Here is a 16,257-nt window from a genome sequence, read left to right as displayed (position 1 = left end):
CTAGTTTGCATAGTACATACATCAGTATGAACTAAATCAATAACATCTGATCTTCTAGATGATGGATATCTATAAAATGCAGCTCTATGTATTTTTTCAGCTAAGCAATGATCACAAGATTTAAGAGATGTACCTTACAGCTCTGGTAAGAATTGCTTTCTAGCAAGAGTTTGAAGTCCCTTCTCGCTGATATGTCCAAGCCTCTTATGCCAAAGATCTATACTTTTACCTTTTTGAATTGCATTAATCTCTCATTTGTGTAGCTTAGCTTCTATAACAAAAAAAGAGTTAAGTTTATTTCCTCTTGCCACAATCAGAGAACCTTTAGTGAGTTTTCATTTGCTTCCACCAAAATAGTGTGCAAAGCCCTTATCATCAAGTCTACCTGTATATATCAAGTTAAGATGAATATCTGGAACATGCCTTACATCTTTGAGTATTAATTTGCTCCCAATATTGGTCTCAAAGCAAATATCTCAAATACCCACAATCTTAGATGTTCCACTGTTTCCCATTCCGACATTACCAAAATCACTAGTAGTGTAAGATCTAAAAAAAATCACCAATTGAAGTGACATAAAATGAAGCACCAAAGTCAATTACCTAATTATTGTCCTGACCTACAAGACAAACACAACCTTCATCACAAACAATAGTGATATTACCTTCAGTAGCAATTGTATTGGTCTCTTTCTCATTTTTCTTCATTTCATTCTGTTCTCACTTCCAAAACCTATACTCTTTCTTCATGTGACCTGGCCTATTATAGTGAAAATATTTGATATCTCTTCTAGACTTGGATCTTCCACTATATCCATGTGGATTTCCGCTACACTTCTTCTACGTCTTTCTTGTTTTTCAGTAACAAATGCACCAGAAGAAGATTCACCCTGTTCTTTCCTTCTAGCATCTTCATTTAGCAAACTGTCTTTAACTATATCTATAGTTAGAGTTCTCTCTGGTGTGGAGTTGCAAATAGTCACCACATACGTTTCCCAACTATAAAGAGCTGAGAAGTAATAATCCTTGCATGTCATCATCTATATTCATTTTTATGGCAACCAACTTATTTGCAAGACTCTGAAATAGGCTTATGTGCTTAACAATATTACCACCATCTTTATACTTCAAATTTACAAGTCTTATAAGGAGAGAAATTCTATTTCCTACTGTCTTTTGCGTAAAGAGATTTTCCAACCTTTGCCAAACAACATCAGCTCTGGTTTCATCTGAAATATAATCATACAAGTTTATATCCATCCATTTTCTAATATAGGCAATGACTTTTCTATGCTGAACTTCTTATTCTTCATCGTCCATAGTAGAAGGTTTATTTTTAACCTTGATAGGCTTATACAAATCTTTACAATAGAGCAAATCTTCCATCAGACACCTCCAAGTGGAATAATTTGATGAGTTCAATTTAATCATACCATTTGACAGCTCCATTTCAATCACACAAGAAAAACTAGCACCAAACAACATATTGCTTTGATACCACTTGTTGGGACAAAACCTGTTAAAGCGGAATATTCTTTTCCCACTTTGTGTATCAAAATGGGTTCCTCTTCAAAATACCAACTTGATATCCAAATGAAAATATCAACCAGCATAGCATAAACAATAGAGCAAAAAATCAATCACATAGTGAGACTAAATCTTTTAACGTGGAAAACCCAATGTGGGAAAAACTACGGGATCGTAGTCCACCTCAAACTTCCACTATCAATAATAATAATAATATGTTTACAGAAAATCTTCTCTAGAATAACTAGAGGATCATAATAATATCAAGAACATAGATCTTGGCTCTAGCATATCATTATATAGGATGGATCTCCTCAAAAGAGAATTCTAGATCTCACAAAGTCGGTATAGCAGGAAAATACCATAGAGAGGGTAAATTATAGATCAACACCATTAAGATTGTAGAGTTTGCTGCAAGGATTCTTCATATAAAATTTGGGACAAAACTAATAACGTTTGGCTACTGATCGTCAAGCAGAAAACTCAGAAACCTAATCTTTCTCTCTTCTTCTCTCTCTCTCTTTTTTTCTCTCTCTTTTGTTGTGTGCTGCCGTCGTTCACTACATGCCTGAACGCTTGCATGCTGTGCTCTCTAATTTTTTGCCGTCACCTTTTGTCCTTTCTCTCTTAATTATTGATTTGGGCTTATGGCCCAAATTGTCCAAGCCCATATATGGGCTAGACCCAACAATTCTCCCCCTCCAGCTCATATGGTGGGTTGTACTAAGTGTTGAATCTCGGATTTTGATGATAAAATCAATTGATGGGTTAATTGATCTAATCCATATTATTAAGTTAAGTGTGCAGGATTAACTACGATAACCAGAAAACACAAAGCAAGTATATCGGAGTCAAGTTCGATGGACGTTTAAGAGTCCAAAGAATCGTCGGAGATGTTGCCGGAACCAACCGAGAAGAAATCGAGAACCTATAGGAATTTTCGGAAGTTCGCCGAAGAGATCGTCGGAGGTTCACGGAGATCACCGAGAAGGCTCGGCTACTCATTAAAGTCATCACAAGTTCGGGAGCTTACTGGGAGCCCGTCGGAAGAAGTTCGTCGGAAAGTTCGCCGAAACAAGACTTGACGTTCGCGATTGAAAACTTGCTTAGGATGTGTTTTCGTTATGTAGTTCACTTGTAATTAGGATTAGGATTAAGAGATAATCCTATATCCTAGTTAGGGGCTAACTGGGCCCAAAATTAGACTTGGTTTGGGCTAGATTTGAAGCCCAACAAGTGAACCGAAGAGTTTGGCGGTGGCACTGCCAGACTGGGCGATTGCACCGCCCAGCACCCGAGAGCTGGGCGGTGGCACTGCCTAGCACTATCAGCGTCTAACACTGACAGGCGGTGGCACCGCTTGCATCGAGAACCCAACGAGAATTCAAATTTGGAGCCCAAATTTGAATCCTCTTGAGGCTTATAAATACCCCTCAAATCTTAGCTGAGATGACAACTTTTTGAGCAGCAATTGTGTGAGAGAAAGGCCTTAGAAAAGTCTTAGCTAGTCTTGTTTTCAATTTGCTAGTGTTTACCTCCTTCTTTCTTGCTAAAAATCTGTAAGAGAGTGAACCGCTTATAAAAAGTTGTAAGAGGGGTATTCACCCTTCCCTTTCAAGAGATTTGCTAGTGGAAGGTAGGAGCCTCATCGAAGAGGAGCCTCGCAAATGGATGTAGGTCACTTGACCGAACTACTTTAAAAACGGCGTAATCTCTGGTTTGCATTTCATTACTGCTATTTACATTACTGCAAACCTTCTTACTTGCTTTATTTCCTCATTACCTTTGCTGCACAACTTTGCAAATACGCTTTCAAGTTAAGCACTTTCGATTCTGATTTTTATCGTACGAAAGATTTGTCAAAACCAACGTTTTAATCCGCTGCACTAATTCACCCCCCCTTCTTAGTGCCGCTCCGATCCTAACAATTGGTATCAGAGCAAGGCTCACTCTCATATTTGGTTTAATACCCAAAAGAGATGGCTTACTCCGGCATGCATGAGAGTCATTCTATCACACGTCCACCATTATTTAATGGGTCGGATTATACTTATTGGAAGACTCGTATGAGGATCTTCCTCATTTTCATGGATTTCGAGCTTTGGACTATTGTTGAAAATGGATTTCAAAAATCTTCTCTTCCGATGAGCGAATGGAATGAATCGGAGAGGAAGGTTTTTGCTTTAAACTCAAAGGCTATGAATGCCTTATTTTGTGCACTAGACAAAAATGAATTTAATCGTGTTGCAATTTATGATTCGGCTTTTGATATTTGGAGAACTCTTGAGGTCACTCATGAAGGCACTAGCCGAGTGAAAGAGTCCAAAATCAACATCCTTGTGCACTCTTACGAACTTTTCCGAATGAAACCAAGTGAGTCCATCGGAGACATGTACACCCGGTTCACGAATGTCATCAATGGACTCAAAGCTCTTGGTAAAGATTTTACTAACTTTGAACTAGTAACTAAAATCTTAAGATCCCTCTCTAAAAGTTGGGATCCAAAAGTTACGGCAATTCAAGAGGCCAAATACCTTAAAATATTCCCTCTTGAAGAACTTATTGGGTCTCTAATGACCTATGAAATGACATGTCAAGCTCATGATGAGCTCGAGAACCCCCTTCCAAAGAACAGGAAGGATATGGCACTCACATCACAAGAAGACCACTTGAAAGGAACATCAAGTGATGAGGACAATGACAATGACATTGCACTTTTGACTCAAAAATTTAAAAAATACTTAAGAAAGAACAAATTTAAAAATACAAAAAATAAGTTCGAACACAAGAAGGACCAAGTGATTTGCTATGAATGCAAAAAACTGGGACACTACAAGAACGATTGCCCTCAAGCCAAAAAGAGAACATCAAAGAAGAAGGTGCTCAAGGCAACGTGGGATGATTCAAGCGCGTCCGAAGAAAAGGAGTCCAACACCGAGCAAGTTGCTCATTACGCCCTAATGGCCATCGGATAAGAGGTAATAGATTTAATTGATGCAGATTTACCTTATCATGAATTATTAAATGCTTTCCATGAGTTATTTGATGAATATAAGACAATTAGTAGAAAATACAAATTGCTAAAAAAGGAACATGATAGTCTCACTTGTGATATTGATAAATTAAAAACTGAATATCATGATAGTTTAGCTCCATGTATAAAATGTCATGATCTAGAATCTCTCTAAAATGAGAACTTGCTACTTAAGGACACCTTAAAGAAATTCGAGGTTGGTAGCAAATATTTGAATATGATCCTTACAAATAAGGGTCACGTTCCTAAAAGAAGTGGAATCAGATTTTTGAGAAGTCCTCACCAAAATCCAACCACCTTCATTAAAGGCCCCGTCATACATGTTCGGCACCAAAGCAATTGCAACTTTTGTTGCAAATATGGACATAAAACTTATAAATGTCCATTCAAGAAAATTAGTCCGAACAAACTAATTTGGGTTTCTAAAGGAACCATGATCAACTCTATGTAATATGATGAACAAGTTAAATCAGTTTTTAAGGCACCCAAAAGAAAATGGGTACCTAAAAATAATCCCTTCTTGTAGAAACATACACCATCACAAGCTAGGAGCAAGAGATGGTATCTAGATAGTGGATGCTCAAGACATGACTAGAGATCCATCTCATTTCTCTATGCTCACTAGCAAAGAAGAAGGGTACGTCACCTTCGGAGACAACAACCAAGGGAAAATCATTGGCAAGGGAACCATAGGTAACAAAGTAAATTTTTCTATTGATGATGTCTTACTAGTTGATGGATTGAAACATAATCTAATGAGTGTTAGTCAATTATGCGATAAAGGTTATATCGTTAGATTTGAATCAAATGTATGTATTATTGAAAAACCAAACCATAACATGACTATGATTGCATTAAAACAAAATAATGTCTACACCATCAACCTTGATGAACTAAGTAATGAAATGTGCTTCTCCGCTCTAAATGATGATGCTTTGCTTTGGCATAGGAGACTAGGCCATGCAAGCATGAAACTAATACCTAAGATCTCATCTAGAGAATTAGTGCGAGGAATTCCAAATATAAAGTTTATTAAGGACAAAGTATGCGATACATGTTAACTAGGTAAACAAATAAAAACTAGTTTCAAATCAAAAACTCAAATTAGCACCACTAGATCATTACAATTGATTCATTTGGACTTATTTGGACCAATTGATATGACAAGTCTAGGAGGAAGCAAATATGCATTTGTAATTGTGGATGACTATACTAGATACACTTGGACCTATTTCTTAGCTCACAAAAGTGATTGTTTCAAGTGTTTCTCTAAATTTTGTAAACTCACTCAAAACGAAAAAGGTTTCATGATTTCATCAATTCGGAGTGATCACGGTGGCGAATTTCAAAACCGTGACTTTCAAAATTTTTGTGAAGTTAATGGATACAATCACAACTTCTCCACTCCGAGAAATCCCCAACAAAATGGAGTAGTTGAAAGAAAAAATAGAAACCTACAAGAAATGGCAAGAACTATGTTAAATGAACATAGTTTACCTAAGTATTTTTGGGCCGAAGCCGTAAATACGGCTTGCTACATCATGAATAGGGTCCTAATAAGATCATCCCTATCAAAAACTCCCTATGAATTATGGAATAACAAAAAACCAAATATTTCTTATTTTAAAGTTTTCAGTTGTAAATACTTTATTTTGAATGAAAAGGATGCCTTAGGAAAATTTGATGCTAAATCCGATAAAGGCATCTTTCTTGGTTACTCTTCCGTTTCTAAGGCTTTTCGGGTTTTTAACAAAAGAACCTTAGTAATAGAAGAGTCTATTCATGTAGTTTTTAATGAAATTTCTAATTTAAAGAAAAATGATTTTGATGATGATCTTGGTTTTGATCATTTGAATTTAAATGAACCCCCTCCTCAAAATAGCAACTTTGATGCACCTTCTTCCGAAATTTCCTTACCCAAGGAATGGAAGTATATAGATGCTCATCCAAAGGAGCTAATTATAGGAGATACATCAAAAGGGGTTCAAACTCGTTCATCTCTCAAGAATTTTTGTGCTAACGCCGCCTTCCTTTCTCAAATCGAACCTAAATGCATTGACGAAGCCATAAAAGATGATTTTTGGGTTATTGCAATGCAAGAGGAATTGAATCAATTTGAGAGGAATAAGGTATGGAAGCTTGTTCCTAGACCTAGTGACCATTTAGTCATTGGTACTAAATGGGTCTTTAAAAACAAGCAAGACGAAAATGGTATCGTGGTTAGAAACAAGGCTAAATTAATGGCCAAAGGTTTCAACCAAGAAGAAGGTATCGATTATGAAGAAACCTTCGCTCCTGTGGCTCGATTAGAAGCCATAAGGATGCTCCTTGCCTATGCTATTAGTAATAATTTTAAACTATTTCAAATGGATGTCAAAAGTGCCTTCTTGAACGATTTTATTTCCGAAGAAGTATATGTCGAACAACCTCCTGGATTTGAAAATTCTCTTCTTCCTAATCATGTATTCAAATTGACTAAGGCCCTCTATGGCTTGAAACAAGCTCCTAGAGCTTGGTATGAAAGGCTTAGTTCCTTTCTTATTTTAAATAATTTTACCAAAGTCAAGGTTGATACTACATTGTTTATTAAACATTTTAAAATAATTTTCTTATTGTGCAAATTTATGTTGACGATATTATTTTTGGCTCTTCGGATGAATCACTATGTGAATCATTTACCAAATGTATAAGTCATGAATTTGAAATGAGTTTAATGGGTGAATTAACTTTCTTTTTAGGATTACAAATCAAACAACTTAGGGATGATATATTTCTTAACCAATCTAAATATATATTAGAATTGTTAAAACGATTTAACATGGATAATTCAAAAGCAATAAACACCCCTGTGAGTACTGCGACTAAGTTAGATATGGATGAAAATAGTGAAAATTTCGATCAAAAAACATATAGGGGAATGATAGGTAGTCTACTCTACCTTACCGCGACTAGACCGGATATTATGTTTAGTGTAGGACTTTACGCAAGGTTTCAATCAAATCCTAAATTATCTCATCTTAAAAGTGTTAAAAGAATATTTAGGTATCTTAAAGGAACTCCAAATCTAGGACTGTGGTATCCAAAATCTGAAAAATTCGATTTAATAGCTTATGCAGATGCCGATTTTGGCGGATGCAGGATAGATAGAAAAAGTACATCCAGAATGTGTCAATTTTTAGGACATGCACTTGTTTCTTGGACTTCCAAGAAACAAAATTCAGTTGCTCTATCTACGACGGAAGCCGAATACATTGCTACAAGTGCATGCTGTGCATAAGTTGTTTGGATGAAAAATACATTAGAAGACTATGGAATTCACTTTAAAAACATTCCCAAAAAATGTGATAATACTAGTGCCATATGTCTTACTAAAAATCCAATTCAGCACTCTAGAACTAAGCACATCGACGTTAGTCATCATTTCATACGCGATCATGTCCTTAACAATGATGTTGTTCTAGAATTCATTGACACAAAGCATCAATTAGTAGATATATTTATAAAAGCCTTGAATGAAGACCAATTTGAATTCATTAGAAGGGAATTAGGTATGTTAAATTGTCCCTAAACAATAAACTTGTTTGAATGGATTTTCCGTAAAGTTTTTTATCTTCTCTCCGTTCCTCGGTGAATCTAATGCTTCTCCTTCAATTCTAAATGACATGTTAAATTATCTTATCCTACCGCTCCAATCTGCTCAAGATTAATGATTTTATGACATTTTGTGAATCTCGAAATTGATTTTTTGATTATGAGTTTCAAGTTGACAATTTGAATTTGAATGAGTTTGTATTCGGATTATGATCTTGACTTATTGAAGTTACTACTTGGAAGTTTTTTTCTTATCCCAATCTCTTCCTTGTACATCTACAATTTCTATTATTAATAGAAAGAAGAGATTAGATAATATGGATGCATGCTGAATTTTTCTTTAAGATGAACTCTGCGTAGCATACTTAATTTTGAATGATAAAATCTTTGTATGACAAACTATGTGCTTCAAGTCTCATTTCCCTTTTTGTTGATGACAAAGGGGGAGAAAAGTGATGACTTGTATCATTTTAATAGCATGACTTATATGAATTGCAAAAGCTTTTCAAAATCTTTGAGAATATGCCTTGCAAAATCTTTGAGAAAAGTGATCGATCGATGAATGTCTTATATGCCTTGCAAAATCTTTGAGAATATCGCAAGATCGATTTATCATATTGAAAGCATGTCAAACATGTATATCATGAAATTCATGTTGAAAATCTTTATCTCCTATCGTAGTAAAAATTGTCTCTTATCATTCGACTTGAAAAGGATTTTCATCGAAGTTTCGCATTTACATTATGCTTAATGAGAATAATGGTAAGTTCTACTATTAGAACTTATCGGTTTGTGCTTGAATTCAATGGGATAGAATTCAAGTGTTTTTATCTTCTCATAATATGGCATATAGATAGGGGGAGTTATGTTTAACTCCGTCATCAATTGATTGTCATCATCAAAAAGGGGGAGATTGTTGAATCTCGGATTTTGATGATAAAATCAATTGATGGGTTAATTGATCTAATCCATATTATTGAGTTAAGTGTGAAGGATTAACTACGATAACCAGAAAACACAAAGCAAGTATACCGAGTCAAGTTCGATGGACATTTAAGAGTCCGAAGAATCGTCGGAGATGTTGCCGGAACCAACCGAGAAGAAATCGGGAACTTGTAGGAATTTTCGGAAGTTCGCCGAAGATATCGTCGAAGGTTCACGGAGATCACCGAGAAGGCTCGGCTACTCATTAAAGTCATCACAAGTTCGGGAGCTTACTAGGAGCCCGTCGGAAGAAGTTCGTCGGAAAGCTCGCCGGAACAAGACTTGGTTTTTGTTATGTAGTTCACTTGTAATTAGGATTAGGATTAAGAGATAATCCTATATCCTGGTTAGGGGCCAACTGGGCCCAAAATTAGACTTGGTTTGGGCTAGATTTGAAGCCCAACAAGTGAACCGAAGAGCCAGGCGGTGGCACCGCCCAGCACTGTCACCGTCTGACACTGACAGGCGGTGGCACCGCCAGCATCGGGAACCCAACGAGAATTCAAATTTGGAGCCCAAATTTGAATCCTCTTGAAGCATATAAATACCCCTCAAATCTCAACTGAGATGACAACTTTTTTAGCAACAATTGTGTGAGAGAAAGGCCTTAGAAAAGTCTTAGCTAGTCTTGTTTTCAATTTGCTAGTGTTCACCTCCTTCTTTCTTGCTGAAAATCTGTAAGAGAGTGAACCGCTTGTAAAAAGTTGTAAGAGGGGTATTCACCCTTCCTTTTCAAGAGATTTGCTAGTGGAAGGTGGGAGCCTCATCGAAGAGGGGCCTCGCAAGTGGATGTAGGTCACTTGACCGAACCACTTTAAAAACGGCGTAATCTCTGGTTTGCATTTCATTACTGTTATTTACATTACTGCAAACCTTCTTACTTGCTTTATTTCCTCATTACCTTTGCTGCACAACTTTACGAATACGCTTTCAAGTTAAGCACTTCCGATTCCGATTTTTATCGTATGAAAGATTTGTCGAAACCAACGTTTTAATCCGCTGCACTAATTCACCCCCCCCTCTTAGTGCCGCTCTGATCCTAACACTAAGGCCTCTCTTCGCCTACATGCTTCAAGCTTCTCCTTAGGCAAAGACTTTGTCAACATATCTGATCCATTCTCATTAGTATGCACTTTTTCCAACTATAATTCTTTCATCTCAAGCACATCACGAATCCAGTGATATCTTACATCAATATGCTTAGATCTAGAATGGTATGTTGAATTCTTGGAGAGGTGAATAGCACTCTGACTGTCACAGAAAATAGTATATCCTTCTTGTTTCAAGCCCAATTCCTATAGAAACTTTTTCATCCATAAAGCTTCCTTGCAAGATTCAGTAATTACTATGTATTCTGCATCTGTGGTTGATAGAGCAACACAATTCTTTAACTTTGATTGCTAAGAGACTGCTCCCCCTGCAAATGTCGTCAAGAACTAGTAGACTTTCTGGAATCAGTATCATATACCATGTCTGCATCTGTGTATCCTTCTAACACAAGTTCATCATTACCAAAACATAAACAAAACTTGGAAGTACCTCTTAGATATCTTAATATCTATTTCACTGCTGCCCAATATTCCTTTCCAAGATTAGAGAGAAATCGGCTAACAACTCCAACTGTATGAGCTATATCTGGCCTAGTATAAGCCATAGCATATATCAAACTGCCTAGTATAGATGAGTAAGGCACTCTAAACATTTCTTCTTTTTCTTTGTAGGACATTGTTTCGAACTAAGCTTGAAATGATCTGCAAATGAAAAACAAACTACTTTGGCTTTACTCATGTTGAATCTTTCAAGAACCTTTTCAATGTAAGTCTCCTGAGATAGCCAAATCTTTCTTTTCTTCCTATCACAAAAAATCTTCATGCCAAGTATTTGTTTCACCGATCTCAAGTCTTTCATGGCAAAAGACTTACTTAGCTCTTTTTTAAGATTTTCTATTTTTTCAACATCATGGCCAACAATCAGCATATCATCACCATATAGCAGTAAAATAATAAAATCATCATCAGAAAATTTTTTCAACACACAATGATCAGATGTGGTTCTATCATACCCTTGACTTATAATAAATGAATCAAACTTCTTATACCACTATCTAGGTACCTGTTTGAGTCCATATAAGCTTTTCCTAAGCTTACACACCATATTTTCTTTTCCCTTGACTTTGAAACCTTCTGGTTGCTCCATGTAAATTTCTTCTTTTAAGTCACCATGAAGAAAATGTTGTTTTTACATCAAGTTGCTCAACTTCTAAATTCAAACGGGCAGCCAAACTAAGAATAACTAGGGTAGAGGATATTTTTACAACTGGAGAAAATATTTCTTCAAAGTCAATACCTTTCTTCTGACTGAATCCTTTCATAACTAGTCGTGCCTTGTATCTTTGTTGTGAGCTATTATTTTCAGTCTTCAATTTATAAACCCACTTATTCTTGAGAGTTTTCTTCTCTTTAGACAATTTTACCAAGTCATAGGTGTGGTTCTCAAGCAAGGATATCATCTCTTCTTGCATGGCTTTAACCTACCCATTCTTATTCTTATGTAGAATAGCTTCTTGGTAAGTTTATAGCTCTCCCCCATCAGTAAGTATAACATACTTATGTAGAGGATATCAAGTAGATGGTTGTCGCTCTAGTGGATATTCTCAATGGAATCTCAACTCATGGTGGAGGTGCTTGTTCAGTTGGTTCGGCATCATCAACTATAGGAGTATCATCACTATTATTCTCACCATAATCTTCTTATTCATCTCCCCCATGATCATCATGAACTATAGGTAAAAGAACTGGACCCAAACTCCAAGGAATATAAATAGAGGTTTATGGCTTCTTAATATTATCACCATCATCAAACAATTGGTCTTCAAGAAATATAACATCTCTGCTTCTAATAATCTTCTTGTTCATTGGATCCCATAATCTGTACCCAAACTCTTCATGACTATATCCCAAGAAGATACATACTTTTGTTTTACTATCAAGCTTGGACCTCTCATCTTTGAGAATATGAACAAATGCTTTACACCCAAAGACTCTTAAGTGATTATAAGATATATCTTTTCTTCTCCATACTATATTTGGAACATCACCTTTCAGAGGAACTAATGGAGAAAGATTTATCAGATCAACTGTAGTTCTTATAGCCTCCCCCCAAAATGACTTTGGTAACTTGGCATGAGAAAGCATACACCTAATCCTTTCTTTAATGGTTCTGTTCATCCTTTCTGCCACACCATTCTGTTGAGGAGTTTTAGGAACTATTTTCTCAAGCCTGATACCATGGAACCTGCAATAATTTTTAAAAGGACCCTTGTACTCGCCACCATTATCTGATCGAATACACTTTAGTTTTCTGTCAATTTCTCTTTCAACACTGACATGAAACTCCTTGAAAACATCGAGCACCTGGTCTTTAGATTTCAAAGCAAAAGCCCACATTTTTCTAGAATGGTCATCAATAAAAGTAACAAAATAAAGAGCACCTCCAAGAGTTCTAGTTTACATAGTACAAACATCAGTATGAACTAAATCAATAACATCTGATCTTCTAGGTGATGGATATGTATGAAATGCAACTCTATGTGTTTTTCCAATTAAGCAATGATCACATGATTTAAAAGATGTACCTTGCAACTCTAGTAAAACTACTTTCTAATAAGAGTTTGAAGTCCCTTCTCGTTGATGTCCAAGCCTCTTATGCCAAAGATTTATACTTTCACCTTTTTGAATTGCATTAATCTCTCCTTTGTGTAGCTTAGCTTCCATTACATAAAAAGAGTTAAGTTTCTTTCCTCTTGCCATAATCAGATAACCTTTAGTGAGTTTTCATTTGCTTTCACCAAAATAGTGTGCAAAGCCCTCATCATCAAGTCTACTTATAGATATCAAGTTAAGACAAATATCTGGAACATGCCTTACATCTTTGAGTATCAATTTGCTCTCAATATTGGTCTCCAAGCAAATATCTCCAATACCCATAATCTTAGATGTACTATTATTTCCTATTCTGACATTATCAAAATCACCAACAGTGTAAGATCTAAAAATAATCACCAGTAGTGTAAGATGTAAAAAAAATCACCATGAGAAGTGACATAAAATAAAGTACTAGAGTCAATTACCTAATTATTGTCCTTAGCTACAAGACTAACACAACCTTCATCACAGACAATAGTGATATTACCTTCAGTAGCAACTGTATTGGTCTCTTTCTTAATTTTCTTCACTTCATTCTGTTCTCGCTTCCAAAACCTACACTCTTTCTTCATGTGACCTGGCCTGTTATAGTGAAAACATTTGATATCTCTTCTAGACTTGGATCTTCCTCTATATCCATGTGGAATTATGTTATGACTTCTTCCACGTCTTTCTTGTTTTTTAGTAATAAATGCATCAGAAGAAGATTCACTCTGTTCTTTCCTTCCAGCATCTTCATTTAGCAAACTGTCTTTAACCATATCTATAGTTAGAGTTCTCTCTGGTGTGGAGTTGCAAATAGTCACCACATATGTTTCCCAACTTTCTAGTAAAGAGTTGAGAAGTAATAATCCTTACATCTCATTATCTATATTCATTTTTATAGCAACCAACTTGTTTGTAAGACTCTGAAATATTCTTATGTGCTCAACAATATTACCACTATCTTTATACTTCAAATTTACAAATCTTCTAAGGAGAGAAATTCTATTTCCTACTATCTTTTTGGTAAAGAGATTTTCTAACCTTTGTCAAATAAAATCAGCTCTGGTTTCATCTGAAATATGCTCATGCAAGTTTATATTCATTCATCTTCTAATATAGGCAATGGCTTTTCTATGTTGAACTTCTCATTATTCATCGTCCATATTAGAAGGTTTATCTTTAACCTTGATAGGCTTATACAGATCTTTGCAATAGAGCAAATCTTCTATCAGACGCCTCCAAGTGGAATAATTTGATGAGTTCAATTTAATCATACCATCTGACTACTCCATTTCAATCACACAAGAAAAACTAGCACCAAACAACCTATTGCTCTGATACCACTTGTTGGGAAAAAACCTATTAAAGCAGAATATTCTTTTCCCTCTTTGTGTATCAAAATGGGTTCCTCATCAAAATACCAATTTGATATCCAAATGGAAATATCAACTAGCACAACATAAACAATAGAGCAAAAAATCAATCACATAGGGAGACTAAATCTTTTAACGTGGAAAACCCAATGTGGGAAAAACCACGGGACCATAGTCCACCTCAAACTTCCACTATTAATAATAATGATAACAGGTTTACAGTAAATCTTTTCTAGAATAACTAGAGGATCATAATAACATCAAGAACATAGATCTTAGCTCTAGCATATCATCATATATGATGGATCTCCTCAAAGAGAATTCTAGGTCTCACAAAATGGGTATAGCAGGAAAGTACCTTAGAGAGGGTAAACTATATATCAACACCATTATGATTGTAGAGTTTGCTACAAGAATTCTCCACATAAAATTTGGGCCAAAACTGACAACGTTTGGTCAACGATCGTCAAGCAAAAAACTCAGAAATCTAATCTTTCTCTTCTTCTCTCTCTATTGTCGTGTGCTGCCGCCGTTCACTACACGCTGCGCTCTCTCATTTTCTGCCCTCACCTTTTGTTCTTTTTCTCTTAATTATTGATTTAGATTTATAGTCCAAATTGTCCAAGCCCACGTATGGGCCGGAGCCACACAATCTTATGGGATATATGAGTTCCTTTAAATAAGAAATTCTCACACACTTTATTAAGTTTTTAGTTTCTCAAGTTTTAGACTTCCGATCTTCGTGATGATTCGATAAAATTATTTCAGGAAACTAGTTTTTATTTCTATTTTTTGTTACACATGTGATACTCCCTAAGGTTTCCCAACAATAATTATAAAAGATTTTATTATATATGGGCCTTTAAAACTAAATATAATTCAAAGGATAATATTAAATAATATAAAGCTAACTTATGGTTAAAGATTTTATACATGAATAAAGCATCGAGCATAACGAGATAATTTTTCTAATTTTTTAATAGATTCATTAAGAATCATTATAACATTAGTGACTCATTATGATTTTAAGTTATATCAGATGGTTGTGAAAATAATTTTTTGAATAAAAATCTAGATAAAAAATTTATATGGATTAACCTAAATAATTCATAAAGAAAAGAAAAAATTATAAACTTTGGCATGCAAATTTAAAAAATCTATTTATGACCAAAAACAAGCTTCTAGATAATAGTATATAAAGTTTCATGATATCATTATTTTTTTATATTTAAGAAAAATATTGTTAATTATTATTTATATTTGAAAATCAATGAGAACAAACTTATTATATCAGTATTATATGTGGATGATCTTTTGTTTGTCAATAACTATCTTAGTTTATTACATAAAAGTAAAATATTTTTCATCAAGAATTTTAAGATAATTAATTTAACTGAGATAACTTATCTTATTAACATAAAGACAATGTTCAATAAATGACAAATGTATAAGATTCAATCAAATCTAGTGGTTTCTAAAATTGACTTGGAAAAGAATAACCTTATGCATGGTATGTTGAAACTCTATTATATGCTTTATTAGAATTGAAAACGATACTAAGAGGAGTGGTAAATTAGTGCTATCAAAAAAACTTTCGATGATTCAAAATATTTTGTTCGATGAAAACCGATATCGAGTGAGCTTGACTTAAATAAGTGTAAAGTGAAGTGAGCAACAAAATCAGTAAGTAATAAATGTAAATAGCAAAGGAAAAGAGTACACTAGATTTATAGTGGTTCAGTCATCGTGACCTACGTCCACTCCCGATTTCTCCTCCGTTGAGGCCACCAGCTTCCACTATCGATTTTCTTTTAATGGACAAAGATCAACTACCCTCTTACAACTCTTTCTCCTTTTCACATGTTTAGGAGAAAACCTTTAAAAGTCACTTATCCCTCCCTTAAATAGAAATCTAAACTTAGAACAAGAGAGGGAAACTCTAAGGGATTACAATAATGTTTTCTCACTTAGATCAAAAGTTTTCATTTAAGTTCTTCTATTAACCAAGTAGAGATGTGTGGGGTATTTATAGGCCCCAAATGGTTTCAAAATTGGAGCC

The sequence above is a fragment of the Musa acuminata genome, chromosome BXJ2-6 (genome assembly GCF_036884655.1).
Source record: "Musa acuminata AAA Group cultivar baxijiao chromosome BXJ2-6, Cavendish_Baxijiao_AAA, whole genome shotgun sequence".
Taxonomy (NCBI): Eukaryota; Viridiplantae; Streptophyta; class Magnoliopsida; order Zingiberales; family Musaceae; genus Musa; species Musa acuminata.
The sequence above is the reverse complement of the archived record's forward strand: the minus strand, read 5'-3'. Positions refer to the sequence as shown.